Here is a 13,147-nt window from a genome sequence, read left to right on the forward strand (position 1 = left end):
ACACACATGTCAGTCTTGACGCCCTTTGTCCCCATCCTCACATCCTCCAGCAGGTCCTGATGACTTCACGTGTCTCAGAGCTGCTCCCCTCTCCCCACTTCCACTCGGCTGCCCCCCATCACAGCAGTCCTCAGGATGGTCCACCCACCACACAGCAGCCAGAGGGGTCTGTAAAAAAATTCTTCATCACAAAACAGCATGAGGAACATGGAACTTCAATCCACCATCTGGGAGAAAGTATTTGCAACCTAAATGATGGATGGAGAATTCACGTACAGATACCTGAAGGTTCCCCACAAATCAGCAGGAAAAATATTTAAAAATAGGAAAAGATACAAGCAGCTGCTTCACAAAAGAGGAGAAAAGAAAGGCCCCTAAACATATGTTGAAACGCTTCATGTTGACAACGGGGGAAGCACAAACAGGCGACAAGGAAAGGGCATTTTGCGCCCAGCAGACTGGGAACATCAGTCTGGAATGTCGCCGAGGATGTGGAAGGCGGGAAGGTCGGTACAAGCACCTTGGAAAGCAGGTTCTCTCAGGTCTACCGAGGAGTGGAGCCGCTGGGAAGAGCTTCTGCAAACACTGGCTCCCGGGCGTAGTTCAAGGGCAACTCCTGCAGGCAGGCAGTGCACCCCGAGATGCAGAGGCTGATGGGGGCAGCACCGTCTGCAGTGGAGCTGGAAACCACCCCAACATCAGGAGACGTACGGGAGAACAGCCACGTAAATCATGTTACAATCACACAGTAAAATAGTCTGAGCAGTAAAAACAAATTAGTTACACTGGCACAGGTATAATCTATAACAGGGTACTGGGTATGAGAGGTCTGAGCATGGCAAGTATTTTAGCAAAGGTATCACCCGATACCATCAGCCTCCAAAAATACGCGTAAAAGATCTCATCCAGCTTCGAGGACACAGCCAGGAATTAATAATAAACATACTTACTCCGAGGCTGACCCCCTGCATGTGAGTCCAGACAGTTCACCGCCCAGGAGCCAGAGGAAACACAAGTCGTAGCGGCAGAGAACCTGGCGCTGGGCCCAGCCCCACCACTCCCTCTGGAGCCTTAGACAGCTTGCTTCTTTGGGCCTCCGTTTCCTCATCTGTAAAATGAAAGTAATGAAATGGGCATTGTGGTAGCAAATAAGCCTGCACCTATGTGTAGATATACATAGGAGAGCTTGCCACCTGCCAACAAACGGCTGTGCGGACGGACGGAGCCTGCTCCCCCGCGCAGGCCCCGCCCCGCGCAGGCCCCGCCCCGCGCAGGCCCCGCCCCGCGCAGGCCCCGCCCCGCGCAGGCCCCGCCCCGCGCAGGCCCCGCCCCGCGCAGGCCCCGCCCCGCGCAGGCCCCGCCCCGCGCAGGCCCCGCCCCGCGCAGGCCCCGCCCCGCGCAGGCCCCGCCCCGCGCAGGCCCCGCCCCGCGCAGGCCCCGCCCCGCGCAGGCCTCAAGCTTCTTCCTGCAACTCCTTCCCACCTCCCACCTGACCGCCCGGAGTCCCCGGAGTCCACGCGGAGGGCTGGAACAGCAGCAGCTTCCCTTCCTCAGCTGATCTGGAAACTGGCCGCAGCCCTGGCTGTAAATCTGTAGCATGGTATCTGGAGGCCCATTCCTGGTCGCCAGCTCAGATCAGTGAGCCTTCTGCATCATCCCTGAGTGCCTGACACGGCCAGCAGGAGGTCCCTTGTCTTGACTGGGCGAGTCCTAGCCCCGGGCTCAGCAGAGCTTCCCCAGGCAGGGAAGTTCTCTCTCAATAGACAAGTCAATGGATAGTGTCCCCCTCTTCTTCCAGGAAGCCCTCACAGCTTTCTCAGAACAATCGGAGGTGTTCTGCCCTAGGCCCGCCAAGCCCCATAACTGGCCCTTGTTGCATAGACTGACTTTGTCCTCCTGGGGTTTCTGGAGCGCTGGTCTTCACTCCTGTTTACTCACTCCTCCATGTACCCACGAGTGCTCCCAGTCCAGCAGGAGACAGACCATGGAGACCCTAGCAGTGTGCAGTGAGTGGTTTGCAAAGGATCGGGAGATCTATGGGAGCACCAGGGGCTGCCCAACCAGCTCGGCCTCAGAGCTAAACCTTCCACCTTTAGATTTAGGAAGGTGGCCTCCTTCCTTCCACCACACTGCCTACTGAATGCCCTGTCCCAGACCGCCTGAGGACCCCAAGGCCAACATGCACCCTTGGTCCTGGGCAGTTACTGTGGGCTGTCCCCTCTCTCCCTTTGGCTGGCCTCACCTCACCCCAAAGAAGAACTTGTGTCCAGCCTTCCTTGCAGTGAGGTACAGCTAGGGTGTGAGCAGGGATGGTGTGCAACACTTCTTGGTCACACTTTTTGGGGAGGCTGCAGTGGTGAGGTTCTTAAGCCATGGAGGCCCAGCGACATGCGGGTCCCTGCAGGCTCTGCTGGGGGTGTGGGAGTCTCTCACCTCTGCCTTTGCTATCGCGGGTCCTTGTCAGAGCAGCCAAGCTCATGTTCTGATGCAGAGCCCCAAGCAGGAGGAACATTACAGGTCTGGGGGTCAATGTGTGGCAAGCCCTGTGCAGGCGCGGTTGAACCCCACGATCCCTAATCCTCAAACCACAGGTGAGGAGGTGAAGGGCAGACAGGAGGTCCGACTGGCGAAGCCAGGCTCTCGCCTCCTGCGTGTGATGCTCCAGCCTCAAGGGGCCCCTGATCATCTAGTCCTGGGCATCCTTGAGAAGCTGGCAAGACGGGAACAGGAAAACCAGACAGAGAAAGGGCAGGGGGAGCAGACGGACCTCACCTGCCTGCGACAAGAGGACACGTGAGTTCCCCCTACATGCAGCTCAGCCGTTCCTCCTGGAAGCCACGATCCGTGAACGAGTCCAGACCAGAGCAGCGTCAGCTCAGAGCTCCTTGTCTGCAGCCAGGCCCTGGAGACTCATGAACCCCATGGTTCCTGGGAGTGCGATCGCCCACTTTTGTAAGAATGGATGTTTTCCTGAAATAAACAAGCTTGTGACACTGCATCCTTTGAAGTTAAAATTGAGCTTAGTGGTCATGGACGTAAATGTCAGATTGTCCCCCCTGCTCCCCACCCCAGTGAGCCAAGAGGAAATTAGCTGAAGGATGGAGGTAACCAGAGGCAGAGGGAGGGGTGGGGGATGTTGTTCAGTGAGTGGAGGTTATGTTGGGGGTTGGGTTAGTCAGGGTTTTCCAGAGAAGCAGGACGAAAGGAGGCAGAGAGAAAGAAGATAAATGTAGAGATACGGATATAAATATAAATACAAATGTAGATATAGACATAAACAGATTTATTACAAGGAACTGCTCACAGAACTGTGTAGATTGGCAAACCCCAAATCTGCGGAGCTGATGTCCCAGCTGGAGCCCAAAGGCCAGAGCTGCTGTAGAATCAGGAAGCCTCGACGTCCCAGTGGAGGCCCATCAGGCTGGAGAATTTCCTCTGACTAGGGGCGGGTCAGCCCTTCTGTTGCTCTCAGGCCTTCCGCTGGGTGGGTGACGCCCACCTGCACTTAGGCTTGGGGCTGGGGGGGGGCAGTTTGCTTTACTCAGTCTTGCTGATTCAAATGCTAACCTCATCCAAAAATTCCCTCCCAGAAACACCGGAATCCTGTTTGGCCAAACATCTGGGCACCCTGTAGCCCAGTCAAGCTGACACGTGAGCTTCACCACCACAGGGGCAATGAAAAGGTTTGGATAAAAGCAGTGGTGAAGGGGACACACTGAATGCATTTAAGGTCGCTGAATTACACACGTACAGATTATTAAATAATAAATATTATGTTAAGTACATTTTACCCTGTAATTCTTGCTTCGGCAGCACATACACAAAGATTGGAATGATGCAGAGATTAGCCTGGTGAGGTGTTCCGTGTTTTTAAAAAAGCTGTAATTAGCAAACCTGTTTCCACAAGGCAAGCTGTCCTCAAAGGACCAGAGACTAACATTTCAGCTTTGAGGGCTGTCCAGGCCTCCCTGCCCTTGGATCAGGAAGGCAGCCAGAGACATGTGAGTGAATGAGTGTGGCTGGGTTCCAATAAAACTTTATTTGTAGCCACAGAAATTTGAATTTTACATACAATTTTCACACGTTGCAAAACGTTTTTCCCCCAACCTTTGAAAAACATAAAAACTATTCTTTGTTTTGGTTTTTTTGGTCTCCAGGCATGCAAAATTAGAAGGCTGGAGTTGGCTCAGAAGCTGGAGTTGGCCAACTCTGGATCCAAACACAGAGGTCGTGGGGCCAGGCTCCCCCCAGGAACCAACCCCTGAGCCCAGCAGAGGGTGCTCAGCCACCCTGGGTCCCCCAGGTGTGCGAGGTGGGGGCAGAGCACCTATAACCTGGCATAAGGAGAAATAAAGGGGCAGGGACCCCAGAGACCCAGAAATGCCAACTGGCAGGCCCTGCGGTGTGCAGATCCATGCTTGGGGTGCTGGGAGGACGCGGCTGCTCCGTGCACTCAGCTACAGAGTCTCCCCTCCACCCCCTCCTCACCCTGGACCCCGCGTCCTCCCGATGCCCCAGCCTCTCCCACGCTCCCCATCTCAGCCTTCTGCCCTCTCCAGAGTCTAGGGACGATGCCCACTGCTCTGGAAGGGTGACCACGCAGGCTTGCTGGGGAAGAGGAGTCGGCCAGGACGCAGGACATTCGCGCTGACATGCAGACGGTCTCAGGGAAATCGGGATGACCGGCCACCTTCCCGTCGCCCACAGGTTCCTGAAGGGGCTGACTGGTGCAATCAGCGAGGAAAGGGGCACAGAAGACAGCCGCCTCCCAGCCCCCTGCACCTGGCCTCAAGCCTGGCACAGGCAGGTGTGCGAGGCCCGGGGCGTGGTTTATGCACCTGTGGGGACAGGACGCACAGGGAGGGAGGGCGAGCTGCACTACGCACCGCAGTGCGGAAGCTCCGCCTGGACACGCAGAGCACAGAGCGCCGGCTGGGCGATGCCGCGTTTGCAAAGCACAGGACAGACGGAAGTGCTCCGCGGGGCTACCTCTGGGGGGCCTGGCCGGCTCTGGAGGCCTCTGGCTGCCGCTTCTTCGGTCCTGACCCCATGCCGACCCCTCTGGTGTGCTCATTCTGCAAGATGTCCCCACCACACACACGGGGCCGCACAGCCCTCCACGAGCATCTTGCTGGGCACTCACGGTGGCCGGGCACTGGCTCTTCTGCCCTTGCTGGCTGCCCACGTGACAGACCTTTACTTAGTGCCTCCGTGGGTCTGGAACGGAAAACCCATTTCAGGGTGTGTCCTTTAACGCTCGCAGAGCCCCCCGAGGGCTAAGTGTTCTCAACTCATTTCACAGATGAGAAAGAAAACTAAAGCCAAAGAAGTTAAGCCCATGTCCTGAAGTCACACTGGGCCCCGAGATGAGCCCTCACCCCCACGCTTCTGACGTAACAGCAGCCCACCCTCCCTCTCTGCGGCGTTTTCCTGACTCGGGAAAAAAGGAGGGGGTCCTGGTGGATGCCTCCCTCCCCAGGAACCCTAAGCTCCCAGCCCAGACCCCAGGCCCCAGGGGAGCCCTCTCCCCTGCTGGAGGCGCTGCCGGCACACAGGCTCCAAACACCCGGACGAGACCGACCATCGACGTGAAATCACCGCATCAGCAGGCCGGCTGCGGCCTCGCATTATCGCCAAGTGAACGGCTCCGTTTAGAGAAGTCGTTTGGGGCGCTGTCCCAGACAATGACTCCTGTCAAAAGATTTACGGAAGCTCATGGGCCATGCAGCGGGAGGCCCCCGGGCCTGCCTCAGAGTTTATCAGCTCATGCAGAAAACAAAGATTGCAGCGTGGACCATTTTGCCGCTGAAATTCATGCCTTTTGACCCCAAATGGAGAGATAATCCCAGGGCTTGTTTCCACTTGAGCTTGGAGATGTCGTAAACAGCTGGCTCGGAAGCGGACCCCACTGGCCATGGGCGGAAAGCGACCATCCACCGCGCCGCGGAACAGAACGTGCGTCTCCAGCTCATCCCGCCCCCTCCGTTGGGTAGCAGCCCCCGGGAGAGTCCTGTTGTAAAAGTGGGTGCTTGGTGGAGCTCTGGCTGGAGGAATACACTTCCTCCATTCCAGCAGTGAAGACTGTGAACCTGGTCATGATTTATTTTCTTCTTGGCTTCCAGGAAGCACCATGGCCGTGGGTTCAGGTGGCAGAGGTTTGGCAGGACGGCTTCCAGGACAGGGAGTGGAGAGCCCTCAGCAATAGTTAATACTGTTTACCGCAAAGAGCCCTAGAAGGGAGGCTCCTGCGGGCGGGGCTCCGGCCGGCCCGCTCGCCCCACGCGAGACGTCCTGGCGCGTCGCAGGAGCTCCCCAAACACGGCGGGGACACGCGGGGGGTGAGCGGGCCGCTGGCGGGCTGACGCGGTGGCCAGCAGGCCCTGCACGCAGGCGTGTGTGCCGGCCCCCACTGCCTCAGGGCCCCCTCCTGCCTGTGAGCCCAGCCAGCACCTCCCTCATAGTGACAACCTCAGGGGGCCGTGCATGAGGCCCTAGTCCGCCCCAGCGCCTGGCACCAGCTCAGGAGAGCAGCATCCTTTGCTTTCAGCTCCTTCCAAGATGAAGTCTTGTTTAAGCTGCACAGACAGGTAACAGACCCCAGAGAAGGGTACTTCTTACAATTACACATGAGGATGCCAGTGATAACAGCCAACAGACACAGAGCGCCCCCGGCACCACCCCACGTCCCTTACGCGGAGTAACCTGCATGATGCTCACACCCTCACAAGGTAAGAATTACCACCATCTCCATTTTACAGACGAGGAAGATGAGGTACGGCAGTGTTAAAACATGTCTGCAAGTTCTGGAACCTTCTCATGTCGAGAGGCAGGGTCATGGACCACCACACATCTGGTGCTTGTGACTCACTATAGCCGATGAGGTGGAAGTGAGGTTAGGAGAGAAAAGGTGATGTGCCCCCCCCACCAGAACACTCGCCCTAAGAGCCCTGAGGTGGGCGGAGGTTGGTCCATTTCCCGGGGCGGCCATGTTGTAAGGAGGCCCAACCAGGCGGAGAGGCCAGGCCGGGGCACTCCGGTCAGCAGTCCTAGTCTTCGTGGCCCAGACACCGACCATGGAAGCAGTGAAGCTCGGGCCATCGTGCCCTCCAGCCATTGGGTCATGAGGAGCCTCACGGCCTCCCAGCAGGGGCCCCAGACTTCTGGAACAGGGACAGGCGGCGGGCACTGGCTGTTTCCGAAAGGACTGATGGTTCACACCCCCAAGTCCGGCGGTCTGCTGTGTGGGCAACAGACGAAGTTCAGCCGCCTCAGCAAAGCCGAGCGTTTGCTCTGGTCCTGGGCTGTCGACAGAAGCTAACGGGGCCTTGAGGAGACTGCCAGTGAGATCTTGAGGAAGAGCCAGACGGCTGTGATGGGGCTGGAGAAGCGGGGCGCCCGCTGTGGAGTGGCCCAAAGGACGGCGCTCGTCACCAGCAGCAAGAGGTGGAACAGGAAACGCGCCTGCTGAGCTTGGCGACCACAGGCGGCCTCTGTAAGGGCCAGACGGGGAAGATCCGAGGCGCTGAGGGCCGGCGGCCCCTGGCGCAGCTCCCCAAGTCTGCTCGTAGCTGGAAAGCTTCCGCTGACAGCACGTGAGCAATTGGGCTTGGCTGAGAGCCAGGGAAACCTTGTTCACAAAAGCAGGCGGCAGCTGGGTCTGGCCCGTGGACCGCGGTTGGCTGAGCCTTGGTCTGGCTGATTCCCGGGGAAACGCCGCAAGCGCCTCCGTCCTCCTCCTCGCTGCTGGCGGCACAGCGCAGGCAGAGGGGCCACGGGAGAGAGCAAGCCGTGGGATTTTAAAGAAAATTTTACAGAAAATTCAAAGGTGCCAGGAAACCGAAGTGTTCGGAAGTGGAAGTGTTTCTCCTTCCCAGCCTGCTCTGATTCTAAAATACCTTCAGCTTTTGAAATTCAGTCTTGTCTCAGGGCGGGGTGTAGGGAGGTGGGTACAGCTCATGGCAGCGCGTGCTTAGCATGCATGAGGTTTGGGGCTTAATCCCCAGTACTTCCATTTAGAGAGAGATGGGGGGAGGAAGGAAGGAAGGAAGAGAAAGCAAGCAAGAAGCAGAAAAGAAAGGAGGGAGGGAGGGAAGGAGAGGGGGGAGGAGGGAGGAAGGAAGGAAGAAAAAGAAAAAGGAAGAGAGAAAGGAAGGAAGGAAGGAAGGAAGGAGGATATTGTCTCAAAACTAAAAACAGATTGAATCTGTAACAGGGCTGCAAGCTCCCTTGCAAGCGCTCTGAGAAATCTAAGGGGGAGCCTCACAGGTAAGCTCCACAAAGAAGCTTGAAGCTTCTTTCAAAGAATAGATTGTAGGAACCTCAGGCACCTCTGAGGAGCACCAACATAGAGAAGAGCTTCTCCTAAAAAGCGTGTGGCTGTGTCTTATCTGATGGCTTGAACGCCAGCAAGGTCCATAGGAAAACCACCAAGTCTGAAGAGGCTCACACTGGTGGAGGCGCCAGCCCCCGGCGGCCACAGGTTCGGGTCTGGCCCCGGCTTTAACTGCATTCCAGCCAGTGTCCAGCACAGGGCAGGTTCTTTAGGAACTGGGGTTGAATGTGTGAAAGGAGAGCTCTGGGGTCAGCCAGGCCTCCGTCCCACTCCTGCTGTGTCCAGCATTGTCCATGAACCCCACACAGGCGACATTTCCTCTGTCCTGTCTGACTCTGTGCAGAATGGGGTGATGGGGCCTGCCTTTCTGGGGTCCAGCTGGCGATTGCTGAGCACACAGACTGCAGCTGCTCCTGAGGGCTATGCCTCCATCTCCATCCTGCCTGTCAGCTGTGACCTTGGCCATCACTCACCTGTCACATCACCTGTGACCATCCCCTGCACAGTGGCAGAGAAGCCCCCCCCCACTGCCTCAGTCCCAGGAGCAGAGACTAAAACTCTGCCTTATCCCGCTCTCCCCAGCCCTCCTCACATCGTCCCTTCACTTCATCACCCCCACCCCATAAAAAGGGAACTCGGCCTCTGAAAGGTGAAGCAGCCATGCACACAGCAGGCAGAAGAGTCTGGATTTGTACCTGGGTCCACGTGGCTGTGTCGCTCTGCCTGAACAGGGTTTGGGGTCCCTCCTGAGGACCCAAATCTGCCCCATGGGTGGTGTTACCATCTACGATGATGCGGGGGGATGGGGAGGGAGGGGTCAGCTCCCCACGCACAGGAGAGCTGTGCAGGTGCAGGGACCACGTCCTGCACGTTGAGCCCTGGTGCCCAGCATGGGACCCGGCACACAGTAGGTGCACAGACTGCTGAAGAGGACAGAATTGGTCCCACGGTGTGAGTCGACTCCCTCGTTACATGAGCAGAACGCGCTGACCTCAGGGGTGTCTGCCCAGGGTCGCTGGGTGATGACTGCTTGTGGGGCTGGCTGCCAGCTGACAGGTGACCCAGTGGGTGAGGAAGGAGGGCCTGCCGTGTGCAGCACGCTGTGCAGGGAGGAGCCGGGCTGGCCGTCGCTGCAGCGCCCCACGCCTGCCCCCAACCTTCCGTGTGGGCGGCCAGGCGCTGGTGGCTCGCTGGGTGGCTCTGCACCGGGTGCGGGGCATGGGTGTGGCCTGGGGGCCCGAAGGATGCTGTGGCTCATGTCTGGGCCTGGTCTGCCCTGAGACACGCACCATCGCCCTCCGTAGGTGCAGACTTGGGCTCCCGTCCTCAGAGGAGCTCATGCAGGGAGCCCGGCCCTTGGCAGGGAGGGTTAGGGCAGCCGGGAGGGAGCAGCACGTGGACAGCCCAGAGAGTGGCTCCCAAAACTGCTGACAGCCGGGGCCCGCCGGGACCTGGGGCAGGGACAGTTTCTTGGGCTCACCCTGGATCTCTGGGGAGAGCAGCTAGTCCTCAGCTGGCGACTAACCTGGCCAAGCGACCCCTCTGACCCCGTTTAATCCAGAGCTGATGAGCCTGGCAGGGGCTTTTCAGCCGGGCCTTAAAGACCAAGGGGGTTCCAGGCAGGTGAGCAGAAGGGAGGCATGTGTCGAGACAGAAAAGCCTGGACAAGGCCTGGCCATGGGGACGCTCGGCCTTGCTCAGAGCGGCCCAGCTCGGGGGTCAGTGGGGCCAGGACACTGGAAGACTGGGAAGCCGCCTCCCTTCCGGGAAACGCTGCTCAGCCAGGCCGGCTTTGAGGCCCAGCTCAGGCCCGTGCAGACCCCTGAGTGCGTCCCAGCCCCTCGTGGCTCTGAGCCTCTGTGTCCTCATCAGCAAAACAGAGGCCCCCCCGAATATCTTCTCTCCTACAGCAGCCCCTCGGCCCTGCACAGACAGGGCTTAGGAGCAGCCCAGGTTCGGGTGGAAGGAGCTAAGGAAGAGGACTAAATGCACTGTGACTTTCTGTTAATGTCTTAAATGTCCACGTCACTAGCGTCTACTGGCCACGCCGTGTGCAAGCATTTGAACTTACACGCGTGGGATAAAGGTGAGCTGGGGGGGGCGGCGAGGAGGGGGGAGGGAAGGGCAAGGAGAAGGGGAGGGTTTCAGCTGAGCCTGTGAAGGCTGATTTCTTGAAAGACCAAAAATATGTGAAACAAAACCAGCATCATCAGTGACAATAATCCAGCGGGGCCTCGGCGAGGACTCAGAAGACATGTGTCGCTCAGGCAAGGGGCTGGAGGGCGCGTCCCCAGGAAGTGGCACCCCGCTGGCTCCTCCTCCAGCTGCTGGGCCTGCACGGACCTCAGGGCTGAGTCTGGGCAAGGTGCTTCCCCTCCCAGGTGTCCCCTGGGGCCTGTGGACACATCCAGGGATGGAGGATTCCCATGGCGACACAGCCCGGAGAGCGCCTGGCACGTGCTGTAATTCCTACATACCGGCCACTTCCGTGCCCAGCAGAGGGGCCCAGTGAGGACCGGACGGGGAGGGGGGATGGAGACAGATGGGCATGAAGGTAGGGTGGGTGCAGTCACCACATCTCCAGAGGGGAATCCCGGGGGCTGAGCTGCCTCGGGCCTCGCAGAGCTTCGGTGTCCAGAGACTTGGGGCTGCGCGGGAGGGGAGGGTCCCCCACCAAGATGTGCTGGTCGTGCCTCGGGGCTGTGGTGGAAGAGGCCCCCTGGGAGCCAGCGGGGTGAGGGGCTTAGAGATGAAGCTGCTCCCTCGGACCCTCAAACAGGTCCCCGGCGGCCCTGCCTGGCTCCCGAGGACGCCATCTGTGCTCCCCTCTCATCGGCCTGGCTGTGCCTGGGGTCTTGGCAGGATCTCTCGAGAGCGGCTGAGGTCATGACCCCTGCCCTGTCCAGATGGGCCTGGGCCGACCCCGTCCGCGCCAGGCGAGGACAATGGCCCCTGTTGTTGGCCGGCCGCCCTCGGCCACATTCTCCAGGGACCTAGTGACCCTGAACAGGGGCTGTGAAGAGGTCCCTGCTGACTCGGCGAGATGTCCACTCACTAATGAAGGGCCGTTGGAAAGGGCATTGACCTTGGTCAGCAGGCAGGAGCCCTCCATCCGGGGGGCCACCGCAAGGAGAGGGAGGAAGGGGATGGTCCCTTTACCTGCCCCCGTCCAGAGTGCTCGCCCAGCAACCACGGAGACCACTGGCCGGGCGGCAGCCTGCGAGGCAGAGCCAGGACAGGGAGGGAGCCTCGGAGACCCTGGTGATGAGGGAAAAGGTGGCGACCACACAGTCGTGGGATCACAGCCAGGACCAAGGGTAGCCCCAGGTGCTCTGGGAGGGCAGAGTGGCCCTCACCCAACCTGGAGATCAAGGAAGGCTGCCTGGAGGAGGTGACTTGGAGCCAGGTTGCCAAGGATGGGTAGTATTGGCCAGGTATCACAGAAGGAGAAGGGAATTCCACATAGGAAGCAGTGTAGACAATGACTTGGGGGCAAAAAAGAGATGACAATTAGTTTGTCATGGCGGCAGAACTGGCCGCTGGGGGCTGAGAAGCTGGACATGAGGGAGACAGTGAGGAGGGGATGAGCTGGAGAGGGATGGTCCCGTGTGTTAGAAACACCCTTTCTGGGCTGAAGCAGGGAGAGGGGGTGGGGGGCCAGGAAGCCCACGAGGGGAGGAGGGACAGTTCTAGAGAGGGACAGTGGCGGGGCAGGGTGGGGCAGGACAGACACTGGAGCCAGGAAGGAGGCAAAGCTGTGGGCCTGGGGACTGTCCAGATAGAGAGGGGCGCAAGGACTCGGGGTCCTGCGGGATGCCAGGGCAAAGCAAGACCAGCCTTGCAGAATTGTGGGGGAGACCATTCCAACTTGCGCAGAAAGCCAGGAAGCGTTCAGGAAGGCACAAAATGTGGGGGAGTGACAGCAGCCTGTCATTTCCCAGACTGTAGGAAGCGGGAGGACCAAGACGGGAAGGTGGACTGAGCCCCCCAAGGTGACATGGACCAGAGCAGGCACTCCAGGTGGGGCCCCAATTCCTCAAAGGGAGGGAGTCCAGAGGGGCCACTTGGCAGGACAGCGGGTCTGGAGTTTACAAAGGTGAGAATATACCGCAGGCGACAAATCTCTACCTCCTGCCCACATCAGGGCCAGGACCCAATGCTCAAGCTTGGGCAAAGCCCCAATGCCGTCCCACGCTGTTCCACATAATTACACACTGTTCCTTCCAGCTACTTTCGAGGTGGCCCCCACAGGCACAGGCAGAAGGAGTTACACTCCTCAGTCACCTGGCACGTAGTTGCTGTGTGACCTCAGACACACTGCTTTCCCTCTCTGAGCTTCAGTCCCTCTCCTGTCAAATATGGTAGCTAATCTCTGCCCTCCTTCCCTCCCAGGGCTGTTTGGAAACATACGTAAAGGTACAAAGTGCCTTGTGCTGCCCAGGGTTGGACGTAGGCAGACATGGCCTCTAGGGTGACATTTTCTTCTGCAGGGAGTTTAAATGCTCTTTCAAACACAGGTAAGACATTTACAAAACTTGACAACCTCCCGGTCAAAAAAATGCACCTCAACAAATCTCAAAGAGTAAGTTTCATATAGACTATGTTCTTCGGCCACAGTGGAATTAATTTAGCAATCAACAACACAAGCCATTTAAATGTATGTACACGTAAATTTGTAAACTTCAGACATACTCCTAAAAAATGTATGTGTTACAGAGGAGATTATAATAGAAACTATGAATTAGTGCTGAATGAAAACAAAAGCTTGACATAGAAGTTTTCTGGGATGCACCTAAGTTAATTTTTAAATTGATC

The 13,147-nt window shown here is 58.2% G+C and overlaps 1 long non-coding RNA gene across 1 annotated transcript; it reads right to left on the reverse strand.

Moving 5' to 3' along the window:
- Positions 1-381: 381 nt before the first annotated feature.
- LOC140700638 (uncharacterized) lies at positions 382-1,271 on the reverse strand. Its single transcript, XR_012079109.1, has 3 exons — positions 1,194-1,271; positions 951-1,108; positions 382-680 (listed from the first exon to the last, which is right to left on the reverse strand). It is a non-coding gene; the product is annotated as an uncharacterized lncRNA (long non-coding RNA).
- Between the last annotated feature and the right edge of the window lie 11,876 nt (positions 1,272-13,147).

The sequence above is a fragment of the Vicugna pacos genome, chromosome 2 (assembly GCF_048564905.1).
Source record: "Vicugna pacos chromosome 2, VicPac4, whole genome shotgun sequence".
Classification (NCBI taxonomy): Eukaryota; Metazoa; Chordata; class Mammalia; order Artiodactyla; family Camelidae; genus Vicugna; species Vicugna pacos.